General features: G+C 40.0%; 1 protein-coding gene and 1 long non-coding RNA gene across 4 annotated transcripts in view; both read right to left on the bottom strand.

Annotated features, from left to right (window-relative positions):
- Positions 1 to 3,167, bottom strand: part of Mbnl1 (muscleblind like splicing regulator 1) — a 186,045-nt gene extending 182,878 nt beyond the window's left edge. For 2 of the 3 annotated variants that reach the window (XM_071615541.1, XM_071615546.1), the window contains exon 1: positions 3,069 to 3,167. The gene's annotated coding sequence lies outside the window, so the exon portion shown is untranslated. The remainder of the gene's footprint in view (positions 1 to 3,068) is intronic. The other variant, XM_071615530.1, reaches the window with a different exon arrangement.
- Positions 3,168 to 5,720: 2,553 nt separating this feature from the next.
- On the bottom strand, positions 5,721 to 11,801 carry LOC139706792 (uncharacterized). The gene is made up of 2 exons (XR_011708436.1): positions 11,618 to 11,801; positions 5,721 to 6,400 (listed from the first exon to the last, which is right to left on the bottom strand). It is a non-coding gene; the product is annotated as an uncharacterized lncRNA (long non-coding RNA).
- Positions 11,802 to 13,217: the final 1,416 nt, after the last annotated feature.

Genomic DNA, 13,217 nt, shown 5'->3' with positions numbered 1-13,217 from the left:
TTAGTTCATAAAAAATACTAAAAAACATTAATGTTGTCAAGAAAGTGATGGAAATATAACAATTCTCAACAAATAATTTGTATTTTAAAGATTAAAAAATTAGCAGTGTTTTTAAATGTTTAAATTTTTTACAGTGCAGATGTATAAGTCAGACTGCATTTCATTTATTTTTTTTAAGTAGAAATGTTTAGAAATACAAAATGGCTTCCTTTATCTTTCATATTTGCACAAATTGCTTCGTGTATGAAATGAGATGCACACTCTATCATAACAGGCCACATTTGCTCTTATAGCAGTTATTTTGTGAACACAGTAATTTTCCTGTTTATTAGTACATATTTCTAGTATAGTATATGTGAAAATGTTAAGTGTGACACTTATTTGGAAGTCACATTCGTTAAAAATAAATAAATGGAAGTTCTATAGAGATAGAAGACACAAAATTGTTTCTAAAAGGCTAAAAGACGTATATTATCTAGATTTAGAAGAGTTTTGGTTTTGCAATCAGAACATTCTTAGCTCGTACGCAAACCATAAATTTTCTTTCAAGGCAACTGACTTCCTTCTCTTTATTGGTACAAAATGGAAAATGATGGAAAGAAGAAAAAAACAAAACAACTAAGTAAAAAATAAATGTTTCAATGTTCTTTTGGAAGTCTTGTCATTTATGTCAAAAACAAATGGCATGGTTGTTCCTAAGTGAAATCATTGTTTGGAAAATAATATATTTGCCTATATGTCAGGGTGGGACAGCGCTCTCTGTAAGCTGGTCAGATTCTTCTAGAGGGAGACTGGGAGGTCCTTCTGGGAAGCAGGAGGACACACCCATTAACAGGGAGAGTGGAGGCCACTTGGCTTTCTCCAGTCACACATACCACCTGCGAGATGGCCCGTAGGTCGCTAGATCAGCCATGTTTCATTAGGTCAGACCCCAGGCTTCACCATGCCATTGAGCAGCTGTCTGGTTCCAAGTTTTATAAGACTCAAGGAAAATATCTGTCCTGAATAATTGTCGCATGAATATACTCTAATGAACCGTAGTAAAATACGTCTCTGTAGTTCAAAAGTCAAAATTAGTTTTTGAGCAATGAATTATTCACAATGTGTCTAATTTCACTTAAAATTTTTGGATTCCGCAGCAGATTCTAACTGCTTTTTAAAAATAACAGCATGTGAGAAAAAAAATGCAATGCTATTCGCGACAAGAAGTTCCCCTCAGTCACCCCTGTGTGTCCTGGAAGCTCGGCCAAAGGAGCACTCCGTTTTTTCTTCTAGAAAATAGAATTTTCACAAGGAGAGAACAAATTCTAAACTCATTTTCAACAAGATAAGACTGGGCTGTTCATTCAGACCTTAACAAGAATTACCACAAATCTGTCCTTCCAGAAGGACAGCATTTTCTCGGGCTGCTCTGGCCTTCATTGGCCATTTCCTTAGGCTCCATTTTCTCAGGGCTGCTTATCCCCCAGAGAGAGCGACATGCACTCACTGTCACTTCCCCGTAATGCTCAACAGTCCACCATGTCAAAATATCACATACGCAAAATTGTGTCCATTCAAAACCACAATTGTTTGAAAAAAAGAGATGGTGTTAAATTGGTATTAAATTAACATAAGTTCTAATGGAATTAGTGCTTAATTAGTATGTGGCACCTAAAGACAAAGATGCACAATTTTAATGGATTTCTCAAAAGATCATCTTAATTTTAAAATTCTGATCTAGCCCAAAATGTCAAAGTTGTGTCCTTAATTCATTTCCTGAATTTATAATACTACCAACCTGCTTTCCTTTTCCCTGCGATAAAGAGACACCAACTATTGTTATAGCATATTACATGAAAATAGATTTTTTACAAAAGTGGGTACCAGGTAATGTAATAAACCAACAGGTCCTGGTGGTTCTATTGGTTCTATGACATATTTCACAAATTTTACAGAATTTTATAAAAGATAAATCCATTTATTGAAGGGATAAGAACTTTCTTCAAGAAAGTCATGATTTTAGTCGAATTCAAAAAGCAAACCAAATCAAGTGAGCATTCTGAAACATTACTTGGGATATTTACTTCGGCAAATCTCACACAGGCCATGTATAGTGTTCACCTCAAAATGTTTCAATGACAGAGTGCTCAGACGAACTTCCCTGCTTCCACACAACATGACAGAAATTGTTCACTTAAATCTGCATTTTTCTTAAAGCTATATTCAATGAAATATCGGTAATGTCTTCACTGAAGTATAAAGAAACCAACAGCTTTTAAAAGGAAGATTTAAAAATTGCTGTACCTTGAAGACAATTATATAAAGTAGAGTTGATCTGAGCTGCTATTGTCCTGGACCCGCACACCAGCAAGGAGCAAGGGTCCTACAGGACCTAGATTATCCGGGGACTTACTAACAAGATCAGCCTCAGTCTATGTTGGTCACCAACCATCACTTCAAATGATCTTTGTTTTAGTTCTTACTCTAATTTTAAGTATTATAACTACCAATTAATCTTATTAGGAAAACCATTTCGAAAGTCAGATTTACTTATTTAGACTTTAAAATCATGCTATCATCACAAATTACTTTAAGTGTCATCATATGATGATATAACAAACAGCACTAGAATGTTACATTCAAAATAATTCAATCTATTTTCGCGGTGGGTAAAAACAAATGTATTTTTTTCCAAAAGGCTCAACTAAATGGTTTTTCAAAATGAACAAGAGATCCATGTGAGAGAATTTAGAAATGGTAGGAATAAACAGATGGTAGGGGAGGAAGCAAAGTTCTCTTTGTTCATCCAAAAGTTTCTTCACACACAAGAAAGAGAACGCTTTACTTTGCAGGTAATATAAGTTGGAGAGCACTGATAATTTTTTAAATTTCCTGGCTTTTTAGAAGGTTACAAGTGAAGTTGAAACCGTATATTTATGCAAGTCTTTTATTTTAAATATTTACTACTCGCTTGAGTGAAATATCAGGTCTACAAATCTATTTTATAATCTGTTCAGCATTTACATTTTTGGCATATAAATAGCAACCCAAATCCTAAAATATGAACAACGTCGCTTTCTTCTTACCTCTTTGTCTTATCTACAGCTGCTCGTCAAGCTGCTCCACTGGTGAGTTGAACTCCCTGCTCTTCAAGGAGATCTGTTTCTCTACCCAGCTCTCTTCTCTAGTCACGTGACTTTTTTTTTTTCCTCTGCAGAAGGCTAGTGCACCAAAAGAGGAAGTTGTGAAACACCAGAGTCATTATGCTTTATAAATTCTATGGGAAATGGTGAATTATTCACAAAGCTTACACTCGGAATCATGGAAACATGCTATAATCTATGCATCTATGCATAAATAATTAATGTATAAACATATTTATCTGTTAAGCATATTTTAGAAAAGTTAAGTTCTTAAAATCTATACTTGATTAAGTAGGCTCATTTACATAAGGAAACATCTTCTATGTGTCTAATGATAATTATAAAAAAAGGAAGAAAAACTGTATGTAGAAGAAGAAAACTGTGAAAGTAATATATGGGGCATACACTTACTTTTATATGTAGTTAATTTAAAGTCTCTGCAGTATAACCTAAATGATAATCTGACTGTAAGCATCTGAGAGAGAGAAAGAGACAGAGAATCCAAGTTCAAGAGCAGTAAGTGGACATTTTCCTGGAATTTGGGTAGTGGTGTTTTTACCTATAAGTCTTAACTTCCTTTCTCATGCATACTTGCCTGTTACATACAGATAAAGCATTGCAAAACTGAAACTGTTGCTTATCCACGATCTCTCATAATTCAAGCCACAAGAGTGAAAAACAGGTGCAGATCTTGCAATGCTGAGCGTATAACTGGTTAATTTTCTTCCAAGCTGGAGAAGTAAATGGAAACATTTAAAGGACCATAGGGACAATGGTTGGTTGAAAAGGAACAGAGACAGTTGATCAAAGAAAATGCTGTGGTCAACTTCAAATAAAAGGATATCTGTCTGTCTAAATATACATATAGGTACACATTTCTCCCATGCCTAGGTTACCCAATAATAAAAACCATGGGTGGCAAACTGATGGCAGTTCTTCCAACCCTCCCTTGCTCAATGGGGAAGTGGGAGGGGGGATTGCAAGAATGACAGTAATTATGCAAACCTCCACACACTGCAAGACTTTAGGAACTAGTGGCTCTCAGAGTATCATATTCTTTGCTTTTCATTTAATAATATTTCCAAAGAGGCAACAGAGTAGGGAGTGATTAGAAATGGGAATATTTTTTATTTCACCTAACCTCAAATTTAATGTGAATTAATTGGAAGTAAAAAGAAATACACCAAACTAAGAAAACCACCACATAATAATACGCCCAAAACAAAACAAAACAAAACAAAAATACAAGTAAGAACAACAAAAAACAAAATCCCCAAGTGTCATAAATATCAAATTTTATTTGAATTCTTTAGAGAGGTAATTGTAGGAAAATACTGGAAGAAAAAGTTATTGATGGAATGAAGATGACTTAGATTCTGTGTGTTGAGATAAAATTTAAATATCACTGCATGTGAGTATCATGAAACACTAGGCTCTTCTGACCCCAAAGACCCAGTCCCACTTCAGGAAGTGTAGTCCTCAATGTCTGTGGGTGCTCTGGGACCTCCTTATACGTGGCTTTCCTTTCTGAGGTTTCAGTTACAAGTAGTCAACCACAGCCAGGAAATACTAAGTAAAAACTGGAGAAATAATTCATCAGTTTAACACTGCATCCCATTTGGACAGACATGATGAAATCTCAGGCCCTTCTGCTCTGTACCAACCACAGCATGAATCGTCCCTTTGTCCAGATGCCCACATTGGATGCACTACCCTCCGTTAGTCACTTGGTAGTCACTGCAGTTGTCACACCCACTGGCACAGTGCTCCAGTGCCTGGGTTCAAGTAATCTTTGTTGTACTCAATAACGGCCCCCAAATGCAAGGACAGTGATGCTGCGAGTGCAAATATGCCAAAGAAAAGCGAGAAAGCCCTTCTTCAAAGGGAACCTGTGAAGGTCTTGATTTCATGCAGATAGAAAAAAAAATCCTATGCTGGGGTTAAGATGTATATTTTAGAACAATGTTTTAGAACAAAATAGGAAAAACCTTATCATGTAAGGTGTGTTACTATGCACTCCCATGCCTCCATCTGGGGGGTCTCGTAACACATTCCCTGTGGATAAGGGGGGCAACCGTAATTTTAATGTGCTAGTTCAGTATGTGAGTCAGAGTGTGTGTCCCTCTTACCTGAAGGGTAGGTGTGCAACTCTGCTTCCCTGATGACCACTTCCCAGTGATGTTGATGTTCCTCCCCCTTAAAAAGTTCTCCTTGACTGACAACCATACTACTTTCTTTCCCTTCTTCTGAACTTTTTAGGGAAGTTGTCAACACTGTGGTTTTGTAGGTGTGGTAGAAAGTATATCATAGAACATGGGCCATGTGAACCGTTTCTAAGTGTATGTTGGTGTCACTGGGCAATCACCAGCACTGCCCACCTCCAGAACCTTCTCATCCTTTAGACTAAAACTCAGTGCTCATTAAGGAATCACTTGTCCTTTCCCACCCCCTCCACCCTGGCAACCACTGTTCTACTTTCTGTCTCTGTGAATCTGAAGACCCCAGGGACCCTGTGTAAGGGAATGGTGACACTTGTATGCCACAGTCCGGCTGCAGCAAAATAACCGGGGGTGATGAACAACTTGTGTACATTGATACAGCAGGAGTGGGAGCCCCGTTTATTGTAGGACAGGAGGGGTATATATACATTCCACACAGCTTATCTTAATTAACATAAACTAGATACAGCAGTCAACCAATAAGGAATCTCCACACTTAATGGCTCGCTGGCGTTACTTCACAAACCACTCCCTCTGGCAAAATGCCAGGCGCCATCTTGACTTGTTTACAGACTCTAACATTTCCCCCTTTTGTTTAATTTAAATAACGACCATAGTGGTTTTTACACAAACACCATAAATAATCTGCTACAAGCAGAAGGGGAGGATACAAAATGTCACGATACCAAGCCAATTGATGGCTCCAAGTAAGAAGCCCTTGGTAAATTATACCAGCAATGACATGGTTAGCAAAGATACCGAGTTACAATTTGTTGTAGATTACAGTTTGTTGTTTCAGTCCAGGTAAAGCAGTGTCTCAACAGATTAACTCACAGTCCAGGTAAATTACAGTCCAGGTAAGTTCTGCAGGCAGCTAGCTTGAATCACAGTCCAGGTAAGTTCTGCAGGCAGCTAGCTTGATCCGAAGTCTTGTCCGGTTCTCAGCAACACTGGAAATTCTTCCATCCTCATCCTCACCGGCACTGGGATGAAGGCAGGAACTCAGGATGGCTAAAGAAAATCCTGTAGTATTCCAGCAGGCGCTAAGAAAACAACCTTTTGAACAATTTAGTACATTATCTCAAGGTTTTTTTTTACATTTGAAATAAGCCTTAATAGTGCTCATTACTCATTAGGTTCCAGGTGTGGGAGAACCATTGTAGTTACTGGCCTTGGAAATGATCAAACTTCAGGGACACGGGGCCGTCTTCTGCCTGCAGCGTCCTGGGCAGCCCCAGATGGCCCTGGGGAGAGTCCAGGGAGTGTCCCAGACTCAAACTGCCACCGGGCACAGGGAGCAAGAGCCTGCAAGACTGTGCCTCCAGGTCAGGTCTGGATTTGGGCTCTCGCAGTGGGGTCCCGCTCCCAAGGCGGGAGGCGGGGAAGAGCCGGCTGCCGCCACTTTGAAAGTCCTTGCTGCCCCATGACCGGCTCACGCACACGTGGCAGCCGCCACGCCGATTCACGCACCCTCCAGTAATGAAAAGTATTTAGTAGTAGCCTTTTGCAATTTCTTTTTTGATAATCCTTCCTCCTCTGAACTTTTTTTTTTTCTTTCTGACTAGAGTTCCTGGGCTTCCATCAACACATGCCCTAACTATTCTTGGTTCCACTGGGGTGCCTTCTTCCCTTAGTAATTTACTTCTCACCCCTTCCATATTTTCATCACAAAGACAATACAACATTTTAAGACAAAACAAGACACAAACATACTGTATCAATCTTCTCCATTTTCTCAAAATGGCCATTTTTCCTCTCGCCCTATCTGCCTAGGGACGAGCAGATTTGCTCCCGTCCTATCTAGGGACAGGCAGCTTTTTTTTTTTTTTTGTCACTTACCCCCGAGTGTCCCAGGGCTCTCCATACGGGCCACCATCTGCCGCAGTCCTGCTGCAGCAAAATAACCGGGGGGTGACGAGCAACTTGTGTACATTGATACAGCAGGAGTAGGAGCCCTTTATTGTAGGACAGGAGGGGTATATATACATTCCACACAGCTTATCTTAATTAACATAAACTAGATACAGCAGTCAACCAATAAGGAATCTCCACACTTAATGGCTCACTGGTGTTACTTCACAAACCACTCCCTCTGGCAAAATGCCAGGCGCCATCTTGACTTGTTTACAGACTCTAACACTTGTCCTCTTGTGTCTTTGTCCACTTAGGATCGACCATGTGACTTGGGAACTAGTTCATGAAGGACCTAGCACGTGTCTGCATGTCCCTCTTTCCAAGGCCGAATAGCATACTACTGCATGTTTGCCATACTTTATGTTTCTGTCCCTCCATTGGTGAACCTTTGGGTTGTTCCCATCTTTTGGCGACTATGATTGGTGCTGCTGTAGACTCCAATGGAGAGAGGCCTGCTTGCATCTCTGCTTCCAGTTCTTTTGGGTAGACACCCACAAATGGACCTGGCCATCTGGAGGGACCACCAGGCTGCCAAGTCCACGTTGTTTGCTCACACTCCTTCCTCCTGGGTTTCTGCCCCTTCCTATTCATCAGGACTCTTGCTGAGGTCACCAAAGATGTCCTTGTTACCCAAAGTGCCACTCAAAGCCCTCGTAGGTGATGCGGCAGCCCAGGCCCACTTCAGAACCCCTCCTCCACCTGGTGGTGCTCTGGGTCTCAGCCTGGCCTCCGCCCTCACCCTCTGACCTCCTCTCACAGAAGTCTGCAACAGTGTGTGTTCGGGAGGCTGCTGCTCTGCAGACTCTGTCTGAGCCTGCCTGCTTACCACAGTCTCCTCAATATGCATTCAGATGGCAAATACTAATGGCTGCTAAAGTGTCCTTTTACACCCAGATATCTCCCTGGAGACATTCTGATCAGTACAATAAAAAATCATTTTTTCTTTGTGATCTGGGGAGAGTTTGCATGAAGGCCCTACGATCAGCCCGAGTTCATTTTTCAACTCAACTGTTTACTTAACCTTGGGGAACACCAGCCATAATTTTTTCCGTGTATCCTCACTTGTAAAGGGGGCCTTCCTTTTTCTCCTAAGAGGGTTATTAGAAGATTACAAAACAAAGGATACTTACTTAGAATTTATAGTATGAAAAATAAAGAGAAACCCAAAGTCCATACTAATTCCCTCTGAGGTGGTTTCCTCTCCTGAGGTAAGCAGTGTTATCAGTTTGGTGTTTATCTTTGAAGACCTATTTCCTGTGAAATTACATATCTATTCATCCAGAATTTGATATTTATGGGATTTCAATGTAAATAGCACCACACTATGTATCTTTTCCTTAACTTATAACTTGACGATATTCCCAAAACATTCATTTGAGCTATTTCATATACTTACAAAATTCCCCTATTGATTGAATCTGTGTTACTTTTTGCAAATTAAAAACAATATGGTTGGGCTGGGGATGTGGCTCAAGCAGTAGCATGCTCGCCTGGCATGCGTGCGGCCTGGGTTCGATCCTCAGCACCACATACAAACTAAGATGTTGTGTCCGCTGAAAACTAAAAAATAAATATTTAAAAAATTCTCTCTCTCTCTCTCTCTGGAAAAACAAAACAACAGAAAAAACCCCAATATGGCCAGTCAACACCAGAGCAAAGGAGAGTCTAGACACTTAAAATGCTACTTGTCCTGACTGACTTGCTCAGTCAAAAATGTTTTACTGGCTTGAACTTCGAATATTTCCTATTTTCCCACACTATTGCCAATAGTCGATACTTGTGTCGAGAAACCTTTAAAAATTTGCCGGTCTGATGGATAAGAAAATGTCATCTTAATATTTACATTTGCATTTCCTGATTAAAACAGAGACTGAGTATATTCTCATGCTGTGTCCTTCCTTCCTGTTCCTGTTTGATGACTTGCCTGTTCATTCACCATGGATGTGTGCTCCCTGGACAGCTTGATTGCTGAGGTGAGGTTCTCCGTCTCCTTGTGTCATGAACACTCTGTTTGGATGATGCTCTAGTCTTCCCAGAATCCACTTTAGGCCCTCTCCGCTGGCTGCTGTAACCTTTTGAGATGACCCTAATATTTTTTGTAATATCCTTGCTTTCTGGCACAAGATAACTGGGATAATTTTGTGTATTTCCTGCCCTAGGCCCCAAATCAGCCATTTGTCTAAAGGAACCTGGTTTCTTTTAGTGAGACAGGGCTTTCTGGGACCACAACCTAAACCTTTTGTGGTGCTCATTGCTTCTAAGTTATCATTAGAATTGGGAACAAACCTGGTTAGTCAATAAAATGTTAATTTCTTCTACATGCCAAGCAACACATTCTTGCAAAAATATACTAAAACATGTTTCGGAAGTTTTATAACATGTATGAAGAATACATCTTACATTGTGTTAAAAATAATGTAAGATTAATATGTCTAATACAACTAAATGCCTTGTTTTTGAATAAAAATTGGCCACTATTTCAATAAGGCAATAATGTAGTAATTGCTGTTATTCACACTTAGAACTTTCAAATTACCCTTCCAAAGATGTTACAGACATTATTATTACTGTGTGTTTATATGTGACTGCATGACCAATGTGATTCTGCAACCTGTATACTCAGAAAAATGAGAAATTATATCCCACCTGATTCAAATGTATGATATGTCAAGGTCATTGTACTGTCATGTGTAACTAATTAAAACAAATTTAAAAAACATGAAAAACCCCACAAAGATGTTAAAAAATCATGTAGACTGGAAAACCTTTATACAGCTTCCATATTTCCTCTGCACTTACCATAACAACCCCCAATCCCTCAGGCTTCTTCTTTGTCACCTTCGTCCTTCTCCCCTGCCCCTCCTCCTGCTCTGTGACAAGTTGAGTATCTATATCACGCAAATTCAAAATCTGAAGTGCTCCATAATGGGAAACATTTTGGGCACTGAAGCAATGTCACAAGTAGAAAATTCCACACCTGACCTCAGGTGACAGTCAATATATTGTATAATGTTATCTTCATGCTATGTATATAAGGTGTATATGAAACATAAACAGATTCCAAGATTAAATTTGGGTCCTGTTCCCAAGATATCTCATTATGTACATGTAAATATTCCAAAATACCAAGAAATCTGAAATCTGAAAGACTTCTGGCCTGAGCATTGCAGATAAGCAATACTGAAACTGTATGAACTTATCCCTGGAAAGCATTAAGCAATGTGCATATGTCTCTGGAAAAAGTTTTCAGTTAAAATAAAATAAATATACCATGGCTTTAGCGCTATTTCTTTCCCAAGGTATATTATCATAGCCACTTTAAAACTACTAAAGTAGTAATATTTCAGTTGCTATCTGCATAGCTCAGTGGTAAAAAAAAAAGTACTTCTGTTTCACTGGTTTTATTTTGAACTTATTGAAGAACTAGCATTAATATTTTAACATTCATATGCTATTGTTTTGTCTCTGTGAATTTAGAGAATGGAAGACAAAGTCATTGTCTGATCATTCTCAAATATCTCGGACTTTCAGTCTCTGTATTTCTAAAAGGAGATGAGAATAGCCACCTTATGGGTCCTCTGAGTACTCACTGGCTACCCACCCAGGTCAAGGGCCAGGAAGGACATGCCTCTTCATAAGAGTGGTGTTGACAATTTCAAAATCTAATTCGAGACACACGATCAAACCAAAAAAATTCTTTTACTTTGTGAATCTAGATATTTGAAAACTTTACAAAATTCTACAAATTAAACCACAAATAGTTCTATAATTATATCTGTTGTGCTTATTAAGAAAAATGAATTCAAAGAATCAGAAGAGAGAAGATTTGTGGGGAATCATTCATCCATTTGAGACTTTTTACCTACTCTCTGAAAGAAGCTTAGGAAGAGCTGGGAATACAAAATCAGCTGGACTGTGCATTGCTTTCCCTGTCCTTCTAGCCCTATGCTTTGGTTAAGAAGTTGACCTCTGTGCTGACCTGCTGGCTGACTTTGTCCAATGGGGGCACCATCACTGGATGGAGAAGAGAGAATCTGGAGTACTTACTTCTACTTCTTCCCATTAGGGCCAGGGTTTGCAAGTGGCTGTTCCCTGCCTTCAGCTGCTGTCCTTTTGTCTTCTCCTCTTCCTCAGCTTGGGCTGTCAGTAGGTTCCTGCAAAATGGCTCCTCTTTGCCTCTCAGGGCTAGGAGAGGTAATGGCTTGCTACCTTTGCTAGCCTCTGGGTGTATCAGACCTCATTGACTCCTCATCATGCCAACACCACTAAATAATTTATTTAAGTCAGCTTTTTCACCACTGTGACCACAAAACCTGACAAGAACAATTTTAGAGGAGGAAAAATTTATTTGGCACTCACAGTTTCAGATGTCTCAGTCCACAGGTGGCCAACTTCATTGCTCTGGACCCAAGATGAGGCAGAACATCATGATGGAAGAATGTGGAGGAGAAAAGCAACTCAGGACATGGCAAGTCAGGAAGCAGAGAGAGAGCTCTTCACACTAGGAACAAAATATAAACCCCAAAGGTACACTCCCAGGGACCCACCTCCTCCAGCCACAGCTACCTGCCTACATTACCCTGCGGTTAACACGTTCAAGTGCATCAACACACTAATTAAATTAAGGCTCTCATAACCCAATAGTTTCACCCAGGGAGGGAAACCTCATACCTAACCCCTAACATGGTTCCTTCATTAAATCACCTGAAATTGTTACTTTAAAATGTACCACCTCAAGAAGACCCCACTCAAGGTTGTATCAGTCCTGCCATGCAACAGAGGGGCGCATGTTAGTGTGAAACTGATATATTAGAAGGTGAAGTTGCAGAGAACCTGCAAATCTATAGATGTCCCAGGTTAGAGGACTCCAGTTTGCGGAGTTATGGCAGCCAGAGAGAGGTGCACATTCATGCAGCTGCACGTGCTATGATATTCGTGGTGCACAAACTGGGAGGGCTGGTAAGGGATGGTGAAGGAGCACAACAGACAAAGCCAGAGAGAAAGAGGCTCGGGAAGATGACTGAGGGGCCTTGCAATAAGTGATGTTTTCAAAAATGTCCTCTGAAGAAGAAACAATACAAAAAATAAAAAGGACTGGGGGTTAGCTCAATGGTAGAGTACATGCTCCGCATGGGGAAGGCTCTGGCTAAGTGCTCAGCACAGAAAACCAAGTCAACCAACCAAACAAAAGTTGTAAAAAACAAAACCCTTATCATGTGGGCGATCAGGCTAATTGTACATCTGTACCCATTACCAGTTCTCTTTCTTGCAGTGACAGGTCCCATGGCTTTTCCCTGAGGAACTGGCCTTCTTTGGTATCAGCCCGTGTAACGTGAGTGGCATTGATCTCTCTCTTACACCAACGCTAGTGTAAGCATGTGACCAGTGTCTGGCCTGTAAATTAAATGCTTGACCTTTGCCACAGTGATTGATTCTGAGATGAGCATATAATTCAAATCTCAGGGAGACATACTTCTGGAATAAGATTTATACTCCAAAATTTCTGGAAATTTTAAGCTCTGTTTTTGCTAGGATCAGCTTGCTTTAATAATCAAGTGAACCTAAAAAAAAAATAAAAAAGAATCATGTAAACTGGGCTGGGCATGGTGGCCCACACCTGTAATCTCAGTAACTCAGGAGCTGAGGCAGGAGGATGGCAAGTTCAAAGCCAGCCTCAGTAACTTACGGAGGCCTTGAGCAACTTAGTGAGACCTGTCTCTAAATAAAATATAAAAAGGGCTGGGGACACAGCTCAGTGGTTAAGTGTCCTGGATTTAATCCCCAGTACCCCAAACAAAACAAAATAAGAATTATGTAAGCTGAAACTAGGAGAGACCACAGATGAGAGAGACAGCGAAAGAAAGAGACCAATAGAGAAGAAACCAGATGTGAGAAAGAGCAAGAGGGAGAAAGGGACAGACTCTGGCTGGGCCTGAAACCCTGTTTCTCTTTAATTTAC

The sequence above is a fragment of the Marmota flaviventris genome, chromosome 8 (genome assembly GCF_047511675.1).
Source record: "Marmota flaviventris isolate mMarFla1 chromosome 8, mMarFla1.hap1, whole genome shotgun sequence".
NCBI classification, from domain to species: Eukaryota; Metazoa; Chordata; class Mammalia; order Rodentia; family Sciuridae; genus Marmota; species Marmota flaviventris.
Note: the sequence above shows the minus strand (reverse complement) of the source record. Positions and strands in the feature narration are given on the sequence as shown.